Source organism: Peromyscus californicus, unplaced genomic scaffold (genome assembly GCF_007827085.1).
Source record: "Peromyscus californicus insignis strain IS unplaced genomic scaffold, ASM782708v3 Scaffold_21__1_contigs__length_65335640, whole genome shotgun sequence".
NCBI classification, from domain to species: domain Eukaryota; kingdom Metazoa; phylum Chordata; class Mammalia; order Rodentia; family Cricetidae; genus Peromyscus; species Peromyscus californicus.
The window spans coordinates 50,956,292-50,974,171 of record NW_026294514.1 but is presented as its reverse complement, the minus strand read 5'-3'; the positions used below and the strand labels follow the sequence as shown (position 1 = coordinate 50,974,171).

The window sequence follows — 17,880 nt, the reverse complement described above, 5'->3', positions numbered from 1 at the left end:
TGTTAATATTTCAGCCTTGAGGAATTAGAATTTTTGCAGTTCATACACCTTCTTTCCCCAGTGTCAAAGGAACATTTGCTTCATTTAATCTTGTCCTCAGGCCACCTACTCTCTTCAGGATTCCAGTTAATTAATCCCTCCCAAATGGGGCTGCTCACGGAGAGGGCAGCAACAGGGCACAAGCACAACTCTTCCGTGTGCAGCCCCTTCACTCTGTGGCTGTGACTTTGGATGGAGAAGTCCATGACCCTCCCCTTTGCTCTCGGTGACCTTGAATAGAGGCAACCATTGGACATCATTGTTTCTTTGATTATGAATGTCCAATTAGACACTGGGAGCAGGTGTCTTTTAAACAATCATCAAAGTGACAAAGCTTATTTTAATATTTCAAACCCAAACATTACTTTAGCATACATGTTATGAGTTGTGCTAAATATATTCTTTTTTGTCTTTTTTTTTTTGAGACAAGGTTTTATTTTGTCATCCATACCAGCCCCCAACTCTCAATCTCTTGCCTCAGCCTTTGCAGTGATGGTGTTATAGAGATGTATGCCCAGACCAGCCCTAAATATACAATCTTGAAGAAGACGGAGAAAATACTGTTTTCATCTCTCTTTTCCTAATGGGTCGAAAGTCACTGACAGGAGTGAGTCAGGCAGACACCTGGCAAGCCATGGCTGCTTTATCCTGGCTTTACCACCCATACACCACTGACTCCTGGGCATGTTTTGGTTGTGTGCTCAATCATTCTCACACATCTGTTTGTCTATTTCACACCTTCACTTCCCCCTTTGAACACTGATCTTACTTTGCAGTAGTTTTAATAGCCTCTATCTCTTTGTTTAAAGGAAGTTCCTAGCCCCTTCCTGCTCATTTATAATAGGTGTACTATGTACTAGTCACAACATCCTATGGTTTTCCATGAATTCCAGTGGAGGTGGGGAGAAGAAGGAAAGAGTGGGCCAGATATAAGATAAAATAGAAAAAGAGAAGGAAAGAATTATAGTTTGATGTAATCAAATCTTCTGCATCAGTAGCAATAGGTATTATCAGGGGACTCAAAACAGATACCCCACCACCCCAGAATGTATCCTACGATCAATTATGATGTATATTTCATCATTGGAAAATCCACTTGATAAAATTAGTCTGCATACCACATTTGTTCATAATGAAGTGTCAACTTTGACAATAGGATTATTTTTCATACTTTCACTAAAACAACTTCTAGAAAAGTTCAAAGAACTTCATGAAAATGCCATTTAATAAAAATGGGAGATTAAATACTAAAAATAATACTACAAAGTATGATAAGTATTTGTATAGTTGGTCATATTTATCTATGGTCATTGTTATGTTACTGTTATGGTTAGTGGGCATGGTTATATTTGCTGCATATTGTTATTCACAAAATTGAGATACTTAAATTACACTTGATTGTAGACCCATAGTGTCTGTAGAAGCAAGGTAGTAGTGGGATTGGGTAGAGGACCCAGAGCTGGTTTTGAAGTTGTGTTTGCTTAGCATCTCCACTGTCTTAACCCAGATTTATGCTTTTCCAGGATGACTAATGCTGAGGGAAATGTTGCATATTCTCTGTAATCATAATATTATTACTTGGCTGGTATTCTTTGATCAGATTGATGGAGGCAGGGGTGGAGCTGCAATTGAGTCTGTTTTTGTCACCAAGAAAGATAAATTCTGTATAAGATATATTTAGAGGTTTTGTCTTAAGATGAATTTGTTTGAAATACAGAGCTTAGATTAGACATGTGAAGATTTCAAATGCTGCCTCTAGCTCTTCAACTTGGAATGATTTTCCTTTTTTTGGAAACAAGGTGTTTGAAAAACAGCTGAGAATTGCAAATGTGCTCTCAGAGTTAAACACATGCTGCAACTTGTTTCCTAAGATACTATGTGTGCCAGCGACACTTGCTCACTCTAAGCTTGGATGCTTGAGTAATCCGAAAATTATTGACCTCTGTGTTAAAGATATGGTAAATTTACAGTTTATATTTCAAACTTCTGAAAAGTACTATTAGCATTTCAAAGAATAGTCACAACATCAAGGAGACAGTGGAGAGTTTGAAAGCAGATTGACTAAGTGCCTGACTTTTCTTCAAGAAATTCCGTCCTCAAAACCTGCAACTTTACGCATGATGCCTAAAACCTTAAGATGCCTAATATATTTGTATAAAATTACTAAAATTAAAATGCAGCCTGAGAGAAGTTGTAATATACGTAATGAATCTGTGCACTCAGATTTATATGACTCTTAGCTACATGTGTTCTGCAAACAGCACTCACTTTTAAGTTTTTGGATCAAGCGACTGACTAAACTTTGTACATGGAGGAATGACAGAACAGAGAGTTACCGTATGGTTCTAACTTTATTCATTTTGTGAATCAATAGCATCTGTGCAACAGTTAGTATTCTGTGAAAGCATAAGGTCTAAACACCAAGATTAAAGTTTAAAATAAAGACATATGTGGTGTGGGATGTTCTGTATGGCAAATGTGTTGCTGATTGGTCAATAAATAAAACACTGATTGGCCATTGGCTAGGCAGGAAGTGTAGGCGGGACAAGGAGGAGAATAAAGCTGGAAAGTGGAAGACTGAGTCAGAGAGACACTGCCAGCCGCCATGATGACAAACAGCATGTGAAGATGCTGGTAAGCCACGAGCCATGTGGCAAGGTATAGATTAATGGAAATGGATTAATTTAAGCTGTAAGAACAGTTAGCAAGAAGCCTGCCATGGCCATACAGTTTGTAACCAATATAAGTCTCTGTGTTTACTTGGTCGGGTCTGAGTGGCTGTGGGACTGGCAGGTGAGAGAGATTTGTCCTGACTGTGGGCCAGGCAGGAAAACTCTAGCAACACATATGTATAATGTACTTTTCACACCAATAGCTGTTGCAATTGTACAGTGATACTGCTCTTGATTCAACCAAGAGCCTCAATTTTTAGATAGGCTCTCTTCTGAAACAGTAATACATGGACAACAAAACTTAGACTATGTTAAAATATGCTAGTACAGGTCTTCCCAACAGTATAACACAGTGTTTGTTCTTTGAACTGTCATTGACAGAATTCTGAGAACACATTCTGTTAATCTGAGTTCTTACACTCATCCTTCCTGATGACAGAGAGAGAGCAGAGGGGAAAGGGGGTCTGTCCTCAGTATCCTTACAGCCACAAAACATGCACATTAGGGAGCAAACATTAGGACTTGTCCCTGCTTACCCTGTTTTCCTAAAATCCCTAAGCACTGAATTAGTGTCACTATATGAGCACACTGTATAATTCCCAGCCCACTGTTTTTTCATCTGTGACGTTTTCAGCTTATTCACAATTTTTTTTCAAGATTGTAAAAATGGCCAATTTTGTTTTATTTTTCCATTTAAGTCCGGTCCCTCAGGAGAGGAAGAGAAGAGAGAGAGGGAGGAGGTAGGGGGGTAGGGAAGAAGGGAGAAGAGGAAGAAAAGGAGAGGGCGGAAGAGGATCCTGTAGATTATGCAGTTTGTTTTAATTGTCAACTTGACATAACCTAGAATCACCTTGTGTCAATGAAAGATTGTCAGGTTGGATTGTGGGTATGTCTGTGGGGGGTTGTCTTAATTACATTAATTGATGTGGAGTACTCAGCCTGCTGTGGGCAGTACCATTGCTCGGGCAGGGCCTCACAGACTGAACATGAGTGAAAATAGTGAGCTAAGCACTAGGGGTATGTATGCATACATTTTTCTCTGCTCTTGACTATGAATTTGAAGTTATTAGCTCCTTTTGGTGGCTATCACCTTAACTTTCCTACCGTGATGGACTGTAACTTAGAACTATAAGCTAAAATAAACTCTCCCTTAAGTTATTTTTGTCAGTATTTTTCCTAAAATCACAGATTAATAACCAAGAAGTAGATTAATTAGGAGACTGGATACATGGTGGACACGAACAGTAGACTAATATGGTGGATGTGTGTTTTTGAGGCTCTCCTTTACATTGAGCTAGAATGGTTAACAAATAAGCAGTGGTGGCTGATGAGACAGCTCAATCCCCAGGACCCATGTGAAAAAACCAGGCATGATAGCATGGTTTGTAATTCCAATACTAGCGTGGTAGATACAAGCAAATGTCTGGGGCTCAGTGCCTAGAGAGCATAGCTCGATGAGTGAGTATCAGCCAGTGAGAGACCCTGTCTCAAAAACCAAAACCCAAGAAGTATGACAACATCCGAGATTGACCTCTGGCTTTTATAAGTGTGTGCACCTGCATTCACGTGCACCTGCATGGACAGAGAAAGAGGAGGAAGGGAGGAAGGGAGGGAGGGAGGGAAGCAGGCACACAGAGAAGTGATTGGTGATAGAACAGAACAAATCCACATCTTTTTTTTTTCAGCAGCACTTACTATAGAAAGAAAATGGGGCTAAAGTTTGCACTGTGTGTACTCAATCCCTTTCAGACTCATTGATCAGGCCATCTTCTATAGGAGGAGTATTGAGTGAGAAGTAGGGAGCAATGAGGGGTCCCTCGCTAAGGTACTTCCTAGACTTTCACTGTAGTAAAAACATGGCATATAATCATGGAATCCTATCAGTTAACAATTTTAATTTATGAAAGGAAAATGAGCTCACTAATTTAAGTCTGTAAAAAGGCAAATGAAAAAGTAGATTCTGGATAGGAGATCCATGGAACAAGAGAGAGTCAATACTCCGTAGGGTGTAGAAACCCTGGCAACCTGGAGAATATTGCCAACAGAGGCACAAAGAACATCTTAGTTCTGGCATGGATATCTATAGGCCTTGGTGTTTTGTTTGAAAACTCAAGTTCTTGGTCTAATTTGGTGTAGGTGCCCATCCCTGAATTTGAGGTTTTATGGTTTACTGACAAAGTCATCAATATCATATGGCACAGGAGTTTTTCATCAAGTGAAACTCCCTGTCTTTAAATTTATCACCAGTATCAGTTTGGATAGCAGATATCAAAAGGCTAGAAGAAATCCTCTTTTAAAAGAAGCACAGTCATTCATTGCACAATAATGGGATACACTGAGAAATGTGTTTTCTGATAACTTATCATTGGTTGGTATCATAAAATACTTACAGAGACCTAGATGGCATATGCCAATCATTCGTCATATCTATTGATACTGTAAGATAGGTGAGGCCAATGCTAGAGTAAAATAAGATAATATTTTACAGTCAAACCTCATTTTGAAAATTACTTTCTAAAAGAAATAGGAGTAGGAACTAAAATTGCAGTAGGGGCTGGTGCTGTCTCAGAGCTCACTTAGCATCTTCAAGGCTCTGGGTTCTATTCTCACACTATCACATTAAAAAAAAAACTAATAATAAGCAATAGAAGATGTAGTACTGTAGCTAGACAGAGAGCAAATCAGAGGGCAGAACAGCAAGGCAGGTAAGCCTGGGTAGACAGGAAGTCATGCTCTCTTTAGAAGCTGCGAAGTTAGTGAGGTGAGGTTAGCTCATGGTTTATCCTGTTCCTCTGATCTCTCTCTCGGACTTTAACCCAAATTTCTGGCTCCATGGTTTTTTTATTTATTAAGACCATTTAGAAATTTGTCTACATAGTATAGTCAATACATAAACCAGTATTGTATTCATTTATTTTTATTCCTAAGTGTTATATGTTGTACAAAATTGTATATATTACATTTTTATATAATAGAGAGCATGAGAACATTGAAGTGTTCACAGGAACATCGTCATAGACAGGTATGTTACATTAAAATGTCTTCTCTGTCACTAGGCAACAGGAATTTTTCAGCACCATTGTAATGGTGTGGGATTATTGACTGTTGTCTATGTGCCTACTTATTGGCAGGGATGGACACAAATTTTTGTTTTGTTTTATTTTTTTATGTGTGTCTATCTGTGTTGTCCTGGCAGGCTGTGAACTTTCAGGCCTAAGAAATCTTGCCACTGTAGCCTCTCAGGTTATCTGGGACTCCAGCTATATGTGATTGTACCCAGTTCATACAAAATGTAAAAAATTTGAAGACAAAAATCTATTTTGTGGTTCAGAAAACAAAATTAGGGTTTTTTTTCCAGATTGTGAAGCATTTCAAAGTTTGATACTGAAGGTCACCCCAGCATGTCTCATTTCCCCTTGGGTTCTGGGAAATTGTGAAGCTTAAGAGTTTTGCTCAATTATTATATGCCCTCAGAGCCTGAGTGTTTCTATTATGTGTCTTTTTGTGCTTTTATCCCTGATTAAATCATATTTAAGCCTCCTACATTATAACCAATTCAAGCTCCTTTTGGACGTAGGAGGGCTACAACGTAAACATAATTATTTGGTGAGATGTTTGAAATGTTTTAATGTAGCTATAGCTGAATCAGTACTGGGAAACAGTGTGAAATATTAAATATCAACTAATAACATATCTAGATTGATATTTCACATTGTGATCAATCATTTTTTCCAAATCTTATGACTTAACTAAATGTTATCACTGTCTCAGTTTAAAGTAATCAACTATTGAGGAAGAATGGAGGATTTAGGGTCAGAACTGGAGAGGATTCCCTGATGAGTTCATCAGTGCCTTTCTTAGCATTGCTGAAGGCTGGGACACAGGGCTTTGTTCAGAGTGCCGTTGCCCCTGGATGAAAGGGTAAAGATGCTTTCTTTCCTCGGCCCCCCTAGTTATCTTCATTATCATTCAACAATCCGTTTGGCTTTTTGAGCCCATACCTATCTGTGGTGGTTTGAAAGAAAATGGTCTCCAAAGGGAGTCACACTATTAGGAGTTGTAGCTTTGTTGGAGGAGGTGTGGTCTTGTTGAAGGAAGTGTGTCACTGTGAAGGCAGACTTTTAGGTCTCATATATGCTCAAGACACTGTCCAATGTTTTAGTCCACTTCCTGCTGCCCTCTGATCAAGATGCAGCCAGCACCATGTCTGCCTGTATGCATGCCACCATGCTCCCCACCATGATGATAATGGACTAAACTTCTAAAACTGTAAGCTGCCATCTCAATGAAATGCTTTTCATTTATAAGAGTTGCCATGGTCATGGTGTCTCATCACAGCAATAGAAACCCTAACTAAGACAGAAGTTGGGACTGATATATTGCTGTAATAGGCCTAATGATGTTAAGTCCTGTATTCAAGGAGATAAACAGATTAAGAAATGGAATAAACAAAGTAGTGATCTCAGGGCAAGATCCCACCCAGCTAAGTTTCCAACTTGTCAAAAGGAATTAAACAAAAACTTAGAGCCAGATGTGGTTTTGTGCACACCTTTAATACTAACCCTGGGAAGGCAGAAGCTGGCAGATCGCTGAATTTGAGCTCAGCCTGGTCTACAGAGCGAGTTCAAGGACAGCCAAGGTTAGGCAGTGAAGGTAAGCATCAAAAGCAGAAAGCTGTTGAGGATGTAATTGAACAAGGGAGCCATGTTCCAGCCCCAGTAAGTAGGAGAACGTGGCAGCTTTGGCCATGGGGTTGAGGCTTTAGAGTCAAGGATTCCAAAAGGGTGTGTGTGTGTGTGGAAATTGCCTCTGAGGCTAAGGAAAGATGCTGAGGCCAGGCATATGTCTGGGATGACCCTGAATGGAGGCCTAGAAGCTGTGAAGTTGCAGCCTGGATTGCTTTGCAGACCCCAAGATGTTGGAGGTGCCAGAGCTGTGGGATACCTGAAAGCTGCTAACAGGGAGTGGAAACAGAGCATGAGAAAGAATTACATTGCAGTTAACAAAGCTGAAAGGAGTTGGAGATCTGAAAAGTGTTTTGATATCAGACATGAAGATGCAGAGTTTATAGTTTGCCTAGCTGGTTTCCAGTCTTGCTTTGGTCTAGCATTTCCTCACTATGCTCCCTTCCCTATGTTTTGGAATGGTAATGTATATCTTCTGCCATTATATGTTAGAAGTATGTGATCTGCTTTTTGAAGAGACTTTGAATTTAACCTTTTAAACATTGTTAAGAGTGTGATAGACTATGAAGACTTCTTAAGTTGGACCTAATGCATTTTTGCATTATGATATGGCTACAAGCCTTTGGGGGTCAGGGAGTGGAATGTGGTTGTTGGAAGGAAATGGGAGGTGGCACTCCAAAGGGAGTGGCACTATTAGGAGATGTGGCCTTGTTGGAGTAGGTGTGGCCTTGTTGGAGTAGGTGTGATTCTGTTGGAGGAAGTGTGTCACTGTGGAGATGGGCTTTGAGGTCTTATATATGCTCAAGATACTACCCAGTGTCTCAATCTATTTCCTGTTGCCTTCAGATCAAGATGTAACCAGCACTTATGTCTGCCTCCATCATGCTGTGCTCTCTGTCATGATGATAATGGACTGAACCTCTGAAACTGTAAGTCACCATCTTAATTAAATGTTTGGCTTTATAAAAGTTGCTGTGGTTATGGTGTCTCTTTACTATGAGACCCTAACTAAGACTCTTTCCTATCCAGAAGAAAAGCTCATGTTTCAGTGATGGTTAATTTTAGTTGAAATTTGACTGCATTTAAAAAAGGGGCAGGGCATGAAGTTTGGAAGGAGATGTGTTGTGGGGGTGCTGTGAAGGGGAAGAAGGATGGTGTCTATGATCAGGATACATTTTACATCAATACATGACATTTTCGAAGAAGAAATTTTTTAGAAATTAAAAATAAATATTACTCTAGAGATTTAAAAAATAGAGCAAGAAAGCTGTGAAGGCAGAGACTTGATACTTGAATGAGTGGGTGGACTAGGGGAGGTTTCTGTCCTTAACATGGGGGATGGTCACATGCAATCTGCTAGAACAAACAAGTAAAGGAAAATATTCCCTCTCTCTCTCTCTCTCTCTCTCTCTCTCTCTCTCTCTCTCATATTCTCTCCTCTCTTCTCCTATCTTTCTCTCTTTGCTAGAATGGAATAGCCTTCTTCACCTGAATTTGATGACCTGAACCCCAGAATCTCAAGCCCTCAGGCCTGAGTATTCTACCAGCGGTGCCTAGGGCACCCAGGCCTCTAGCCTCTGACTGCAGGTCATAGCATGACATCACCTGCTTTGGGGGCTTTCAGAATCTGGACTGAGCCTTGTTACTGAACTTCAGAGGTCTTCAGATTGCATAGAGCCTTTACAAGACTTCTTGTACTAAATAATCTTGTATTACAAAACTTCTAATAAATCTCCTTTCCTCTAAAGTTGTGTCTATCTTCCAGAGTCTGCCCGTGCATCTCCTAGTTATCTCTTGGCTCTCTCTCTCTCTCTTTCTCTCTCCTCGAAGAACACTGACTGATGTGCTCACAAACTTTCCCAGGCTCCAGTCTTCCTTTTGCTTCTTCAGTTGCCACTCTGTGTAGCTAGAAAACAACGGCCCATTCTTAAGTAATAAAATTTGACATTTCATAGAAATGTTCATTTAATAGAAAAATTCCAATCTGTGGTCATCTTTTCTCAATTAAACATCCCTTTTTTTTTGCAAGAAATCAAAAATAAGGTGAATAAAATAGCATGGATATTGTTTGTTGAACTTTTAGGAAACGTTGAAATAAGCACATGCCAAAGAGCAAACCCTTCAAGGAGGCAGGGACTAATTGGGGGCTGTAAACTGGCCACTGTAAACAAGAAGTTTCCTGCTGTGTGAGTGGATTTTCTAGGTTTCTCGGGTTGGCATTTGAACAAGAAATAATTTGGGCTGCTGAGGTCATGTTCCAGAATGCCCAGGTGTGCTCTCCCACTGTGCTCTCTCAGATAGAGCCCATGTAGCCCTGCTTGCCTGCCACTGAGAGCAGTTTACACTTGCAAATGAGGTGGCTCTTTTTGCCTATGGTGGGAAATTTCTCCCAAATGGTCGTTGCCTGGCATCTTGCCCCAACTAAAATCAATGTAGTATAGTCTGTTGAATCTGGGCATGGGGCCAGCATGCAGAAGTGTGATTCTCATGTAGCAGAGAAAAATGGACATGAGAGATATGCATTACATTATCTCTACAGTCATGGACAGGCTCTAAAATGGAAGAATTACACTAAAGAGTGGACATTAGTGCTAATGATCTTCCCTCTAGCCTTCACATGGAAAGAAGATTCATTGAGCATTTAGGGAGCAATTCATTCATTGTTTACCTAATCTGTTTGAACATATTTAAGTTCCTATAACACAGTATACACTGGCTATTTTTTTAGGTCAACTTGACCCATCTTAGAGGCAACTGAGAGGATGGAATCTCAATTGGGAAAGTGCCTCCATACGATCAGGTTGTAGGCAAACCTGCAGGGTATTTTCTTAATTAATGATTGATGTAAAAGGGTCCAGCTCATTGTGCATGATTCTACCCCTTGGTTGGTGGTCCTGGGTACATTCATAAAGCAGGCTGAGCAAACCATAAGGGGTGTCGCACCGTGACCTCTACATCCACTTCTACATCTAGGTTCCTGACTGACTTCCTTCAATGATGAACTAGGATGTGGAAGTGTAAGCAAAATAAGCCCTTTCCTCCCTAAGTTGCTCTTGGTCACTTTTAGTCATGGTGTTTCATTGCAGCAATAGAGATCCTAAGAAAAGTGGACATTGATGGTGTTTAGGTATATGGTAGTAAACAAGATACAGAAGGTTCTTGCCGAAATGTAGATTATAGTTTGAAGAGGTAGAGGAGACACAATCAGATAAAACTGAGTAAATAGGTAAGACATGAGTGGGTAAGCACCACTTACAGAAGGAGAATGATGTGCTAGGAAGCATGTGGATTTCCCAAAGGACGCTAGTGAGGAAAGCTGGATTCTATGAGTGAAGCTACAGAATTGTGGCAAGGGAAATTCTGGGTGAAGACGGATGGCCTACATTGGTGGCCATGCTGTGACTGTGGAGAACAATCAGCTTATGGCAAATCTGAGTGATGAGGCAGAGGCACCTGCATAGTGATCAACAGGCGTGAAGTGTGAAGGGGATGAGCAAGACTTCCTCTAGACTAGAAGCGGCTCAAGGTCCCCTTGGCAACAGGGAGGACAGCCCTGCTTCTCCCAAGAGGTGCAGTGCTGTGTGGGCCGAAACAAACTGCAGATGCCGCATCTCATGGGGCAACCAGGTGACAGCGCTGAGCAGTTTCCAGGAGAATGAGCTCTCTTCCTACACTCTGTCATCATTTTCCCCAGGGGACTATTCACACGACACTTGCTGTATCTATGACCTTATCCCTTAGAGAGAGGCATGATTTTTCCATTCTGTATACACACCTGCTATTAAGACCTGTAATAAACTGCCTCTCATCGTGGAGTCAAGGCGTAAGTCAATTGTGCTTATTGTTAATTAAGGACATTACTGGTATCTCCAAGTTTCCTTGCATGTTTGTCTAAATGTCTCCATAAAGGCAGTCGTTACCAAGCCATCTAAAGTATCCATCCCTTCCCACCCATTCACTCCATATTCCTATTACTTCCTTTCTTTGGGCTTAGTTTTAAATTTTTTTTAACATGGATTTTTTTGAGTTAATTGCTTTCATCATTAGTGTATATATAGATGGATAGATATGGTATATATATATATATATATATATATATATATATATATATAAAACAATAATAATTAAAGAACTCATGAACTTGAGAGGAAGTAAGGAGACATGGAAAGAGAGGGAAGAGGACATATGAACATGATATAAAGACAGTATGCATGTATGAAAATCCTGAAAAAAAGTTGAATTAAAAGCTGTGAAAATGTTGATTGGTTCTGCCCATGTTCTAATTTAGTATTTTGTGGTCACATCAGGTTTATTTGTGTGTATGCTGGAACTACCTAAGAAGCACAAGTAAAATCAGACTATGAACGACATTTGTTGGAAGAAATGAGAGCAAAAAGGGAGCAAGAAGAAATCCATAGGGATGGTGGGATGGTGGGCTGGTTAGTTGTCAGTTTGACAATGGTTGGGGTCATTTGGGAATAGAAAACTTCAGTGAAGAAAATGCCCCCATCAGATGGACCTGTAGGCGATCCTGTGGGGCATTGTTAGTTAATGATGTGAGAGAGCCCAGCCCACCCTTGGCAGTGCCACCCCTGGGCACTTGGGTTGGACAGTGCTACCTCTGGGCACTTGGGCTGAGCAAGTCATGGGAGCACACAAGTAAGCAGCATTCCTCCATGGTTTCCTCTTCAGTTCCTTTCCTGAGTTCCTACCGTGGCTTTCTTCGATGATGGACCAGGATGGAGTAGTGTAAGCCAAGTAGATCCTTTCCTCTCCAAGTTGCTTTTTTGTCATGGTGTTTTATCACAGCAGTAACAAATGAACTAGAATGGAAGGTTTTTTGGGCTTCTGGCCACTGTGCAAGATTGACTTTGGGGAAAGAGGAGCTAAAAAGAACGGTGGGAAGCAAGAGACAACTGCAGTGCATGTTGGATGGTCTGGGCTTGTGGGATCACTTAGCAAGAGTTACCCAGGGGAAGAGTTTCATATTGATCCTAGTGCCCCTGAGACCGGACATCAGAGTAAATAAATTGGAAGCTCAAAAGCTCAGTAGCTGGGGTTGTTAATCATTCTTCTCAACAGATTCTCTTGAGGGGAATTCTGAGTGGCATTCCTCTATGGCCTTTGCAGCCTTGGAAAAATATTCTCAGAGCCTTTAGCAAAATTTTCTTGGGACTGGAAAGATCGCTCAGTGGTGAAAAGGAGTGGCTGCTCTTCCAGAGGATCCAGGTTTGGCTCCCAGTATCCACAGGGGAGCCAGTGGTTTCTTCTTGCCTCTGTGGACACAGTCACACACATGGTGAATACATACACACCCAGGCAAAACACCGACACACATAAAAAAACACAATCTTGTTCTTCCTTAAGGTCTATTTAAGCTGCTATTCAATCTAACCACTGAATTTTTAGTTTCAAGTGTTCTGACTCTCATTTTTAGCAACAATATTTGTTTATTTTGAAATCTGTGGGGATTCTTTTTTCGGAGTCAGTCTTCACTTATGCTTTCTATGCAAGACATTTTAATTATGCTTTTTTTGGTGAGCTATACTTTCTGCTTCTTGCTCATCCTAGATTCTTCCTGAACATGTGCTGTGTGCCTTTTGGTTGTTTTTTTGTCTGATGCAATCCAGACTGACTTACTGCTGTCTCATTCTCTAGCAATACCCTGGGCTCAGGATATATCCTAATTCTAAGCTGGGGAATTCCTATGCCATCCCAGTGGAAGTGAAAGCATATGTGGTATAGTATTGGGTACCAGAGATATTTATTTTTCCTGTCCAGGGAAGAGTGAATCTTCCCTTTTTGGGGCAGATGGCTTGAGTTTTCCCAATCTTTCTTATACAAGGATGCAGCACTTTTAGAGTCCTGGGTTTACACAAGGTCTCAAGACAAACTTCTGCTTCATTTTCTCTTCTCCAATCTCAGTCTTCATTAAAGTTTCAAACATCAGGACCAACTACTTTCCCCATCCTACCCTATGTCAGGATTATTTTAATTTTATATTTTGATTTGTTTCTCATTCTATTCATAGAAACTTTGCCACATTTTTCATTTTTTTTTTAAATAAGGCTTTTCTATTTATAGCATCAGGACACAGAGCAGTTTTATTTTGTTTTGCTATCTGTTCCTTTCTGTTGCTATCAGAGATGCCATGTTGCTAACTTGCCATGTGTGATTAATTTTATTTATTAAATTTTTACAAGTTGAGCTCTTCAGAAGCAGATATCAAGGTGAAATTTGCTGAGGATTAATGGGCTAGTAAGCAGGATTAAACATGAGAACAAATCAAACTGTAATGTGGGCTTGATAAAAGTGAAATCAACCTTTTGGGAAGCTCTGGAAAAAATATTGCAAGGTAGTTGTGATGGTTATCCTTGGTTGTCAACTTGGTTACATCTGGAATTAAATAAAGCCCAAGTGGCTGGGTATACCTTTGAGGAATTTTTCTTAATTAAGTCACTTATCTTAGTTAGAGTTTCTATTGCTGTGAAGAGGCATCATGACCATGACAACTCTTATAAAGGAAAACATTTAATTGAGGCAACAGCTTACAGTTCAGAAGTTCAGTCCATTTTTCTCATGACAGGGAACATGGTGGTATGCAGACAGGCATGGTACTGGCTACATCTTGATCAGAAGGCAATAGGAAGTGCACTGAGACACTGGGTGGTATCTTGAGCATATGAGACCTCAAAGCCTGCCTCCACAGTGACACACTTCCTCCAACAAGGCCACACTTCCCTTTGTGCCACTCCCTTTGGGGGCCATTTTCTTTCAAACCACCACATGGAAAAACCTACCTTTTATCCAGATCTTTTGGGGTGGGAAGATCCACCTTTAACCACACTTTCTGCTGGCAGCCTATATAAAGGACGTGAAGAAGGAAATCTGCTCTTTTTGCCTGCTTGCTCTCACCTTTGCTAGCAAACCATTCTTTTACTGGCAATAGATCCTCCTCCTTCAGAATTCCAGCACATATTGATGACCAGCTGAGACACCTAGTCTCATAGACTGAACAGTTACTGGATTATTGCACTTTCTGTTGGTAGACAGCCATTGTTGGACTAGCTAGACTATACACACAGACACACAGACACACACACATCAGACAGTATTATATATATGAATATTAATATATATTCATTCAATCAATTCTTTTCCTCTCGAGAGTCTTGACTCTACAATAGTGTCTGACCTTGAGCCAAATGGCTAGGTCCTAATCGTTCCTCTTCCCACTTAGTCCCCAGAGGGAAGACTGTGACCTTCAGAAAGATGATTGTCTGCAACTAAGTTGGATCCTGAAAGTATGTCCAGCTTGAACTTTCTGCTGACTGTGCTCTCTCTCCCTGAAGAGCAAGTCTACCCTTGCAAATGGGTCTGAGATGTAGCAAGTTCCTCTATGTGTCTACCACCCACTTCAAATTTATTCCATTTAGCTATTTCTTTCCTATTTATTTTCTTCTCTGAAGAATGTAGATGATGTAGCAGTATGAGCCTGTCTTGATAGACCTTGAAAGCCACCATGGAAATCAGTATGGAGGTTTGTCAAAAATAAAAATAGAACTACTATACAACCTTGTTATACCACTTCTGGGTACTCAAAGAACTCCAAGTCAAATACATCACAGAGATACCTGCACATCAGGGTTTGTTGCAGCACCGTTCACAGTAGCTACGTTATAGAATCCACCCATGTGATCTCTCTGTGTCATTAAAGGAATGGGCAAGGAAAATATGGTACATATACAAAATGAAAACTTTTCATCTGTGAAGAAGAATGAGGTTAGGTCATTTGAAAGAAAATGAATGTAACTGGAGATAACCACATCAAGACAGTTGAGCCAGTCTCAGAAAGTTAAGTATTGTCTGTGATTCCTAGATTTTATATTATTTTTATATATATATATATATATGTGTGTGTGTGTGTGTGTGTGTGTGTGTGTGTGTGTGTGTGTGTATGTATAAATGTACAGTAATATGACATACAAATAAAAGTGAAAGTTTCTACAGGGACAAAGGAGACTAATGGAAGCATTTAAGGGGAGAAAGGGAGTGCAGAGAAGTATAAATTCAATGCATAGTATATATTTATATGAAAATATATGTATGTAACAAAGAATCATGTGCAATAAATAGTGAAAAATAAAAACAAAACAAAACAATCCCACTTTGGATTCTTTCATTATGAGGTAGTGAGTGACTGGACATTTCTTTTGGAAGCATATTAGCAGAAAATTATTTTAACATCTTTGCAATACAATAATATATGTACAGATGCTGATGGAAATGGCAATATTTTCATTTTTATTGTAAAGGTAATAGAAACAAACATGAGTTTTCCAAGATCTTAACCTAAGTCCATCCAAGTACTGACTCAACTGTCACTTTCTACATCAATGAATTCCTGATGAACCAGCAAACCGAAACCAAACCAAACCAAAACAAAAATGCATGTGATGTCTCCAAAGTGGTGTTTCCAGATGTGGATTCTGTAGGGTGTTTGGTGCGAGATGACTTTGGTAGCTTGCACGATGATCTTTACCTTCAAGGATGGAGAGAAATATGCTGGAGTAGAGTGCACACAGCAAAAGGGCAGGAAACATTTGCAGGGTGGGGCAATGGTCCAGCCAGACTGGGTGAGTATACAGAAAGGTGGACTTTGCTGTAGTCTGCTCCTCCACTCACTCTCACTTTATTCTTCTTTTATCTCACTAGCAAGTTCAATTTTCATCTTATCAACAACCACAGGCAGCATTATTTTCTACCAGAGAGTACAGGAACAGATTTATGGTTCATAAAATTATATCACACAGCATTTTTGTGTGTGTTTTTGTGGCTGAGACAGCGGGAGCTAAGTGGGAGGAGAGAAAGGACAATGTAGGTGTGGGAGGTAAAACACTTGGATACATCAGTAGAGAAAAGGCTTCCGTCAACAAAAGCTAGGGGTCATTCAAGGAGCTGACTCCCGGGGCAAAGGCAGGTAGCAGCGAACCCAGCATGTTCTGATACACATCTGTTGTCTTCACCACACACATGGGAGTTTTTCCTAGGAGCTTTCGTTAAAGTTCTAGTCGTGGGACTGGAGAGAGGGCTATCCTTCCAGAGATCCCAGGTTTGATTCCTAGCACCCACACGGCGGCGGCGATGACGACTCACAATCATTTTTAACTCCCATCCCAGGAGATCCAATTCTAGCTTCTTGCCTCTGTAAGCGCCAGACATACAAATGGTGCACAGACAAAATACCCACACATATAAAGTAAATAATAATATTTTAAAAAATTCTAGGTGAAGTATTGGGTCTTAGAAGAAATATTTAAAGAAGCAAAACAAATAAAAAACTGAATAGATAACTATCTGGAAATAATTTCTGAAGCAAGCCTTATAGGATGAGAGATGAAAGGGAAAACTTCTTCAAAGCACTCTCCTCCAGAGAACATCAACACAAAGAGGCAGGGAAGCTTCTAGCCACAGGGAGGTGTAACCTACAGAGCATCAGTGGAAGAAAAGGCTTTAGAAGGAGAGGAGCCTTTTTTGCATATTTTCTGGAAAGGTGTCAGGAAGAGTGCATGCAAGGCTTTGCCCAAAATAGGTCATTTGAGTGAAGAAAATATTACTAAGGGACTGGCCTGCTTATTGACTTTTATTTAACTCTTGTAGAAGAAAGCACACATTGGCAAGAGCTTTGGGGAAAAATGTATCTGATTTCTAACCACAAGAAAAGGCAACAGATTCAAAGCCAAGCATATTCTTGGACTGATCTTTCATAGTGCCTTAATTTAGCCTGCTGGAGAAATGGTTTTTTTTGTGAGTAAGAAATTATTTAAACCTTCTTAGGAAAGCTTTCTCTCTTAGCTGTAAACCTGGAATTTACTGCAAAAATCTTTCTACTAATTTGTCAAAGTAACTTCCACTTTTTAGTGCATGTATTTACAAAGGGACTTATTGTAGGTGGGTTGGTGAACTTGTGCCTACATACTCAGCAAATTGTATTATTTCCTTAGCAAGTAATAGGCAATTTTTTCTTTTTTTTTATCTTCTTTTTCTTTCTTTTTTTTTTTTTTTTTTTTTTTTTTTTTACAAAAATGGGAGTTACAAAGCCCTAGAGCTATATAAATCATTAGGGACATAGCTCAGAAATTTAATGTTAAAAAAAGAAAGCAAGTGGCATAATGGTATGTACCGTGTATTATTTCTGGATATATATGTATATTTAAGTATAGAATTCTGAAAAACTCATATATAATATGCTGTTTGTTGCCTTATTCCCTCTTTGGGGGCAGAGAATAAGGAGAGGAAACCAGAAAAGAGGCTAGTGGTTGCTAAAGGAAACCAGTTCTCTCCTTACATCAATGTCTTCCCTGCCTCCCCCGGCCTTTTTTTCTTAAAGAATGTGAGCAAAAACTGCATGTGCAGTTTTACTTAAGACCATAAATATCCATGTTCTGGGGAAAGAAGAACATTAGCTAAAAAATCCGTGTCTA

At 39.9% G+C, this 17,880-nt stretch overlaps 1 long non-coding RNA gene across 2 annotated transcripts in view; it reads left to right on the top strand.

Annotated features, from left to right (window-relative positions):
• LOC128117839 (uncharacterized) overlaps positions 1-17,880 on the top strand; it is a 78,303-nt gene that overhangs the window by 13,067 nt on the left and 47,356 nt on the right. For both annotated transcript variants that reach the window (XR_008220928.1, XR_008220929.1), the window contains exon 2: positions 8,243-8,325. This is a non-coding gene — a long non-coding RNA (uncharacterized LOC128117839). The remainder of the gene's footprint in view (positions 1-8,242; positions 8,326-17,880) is intronic.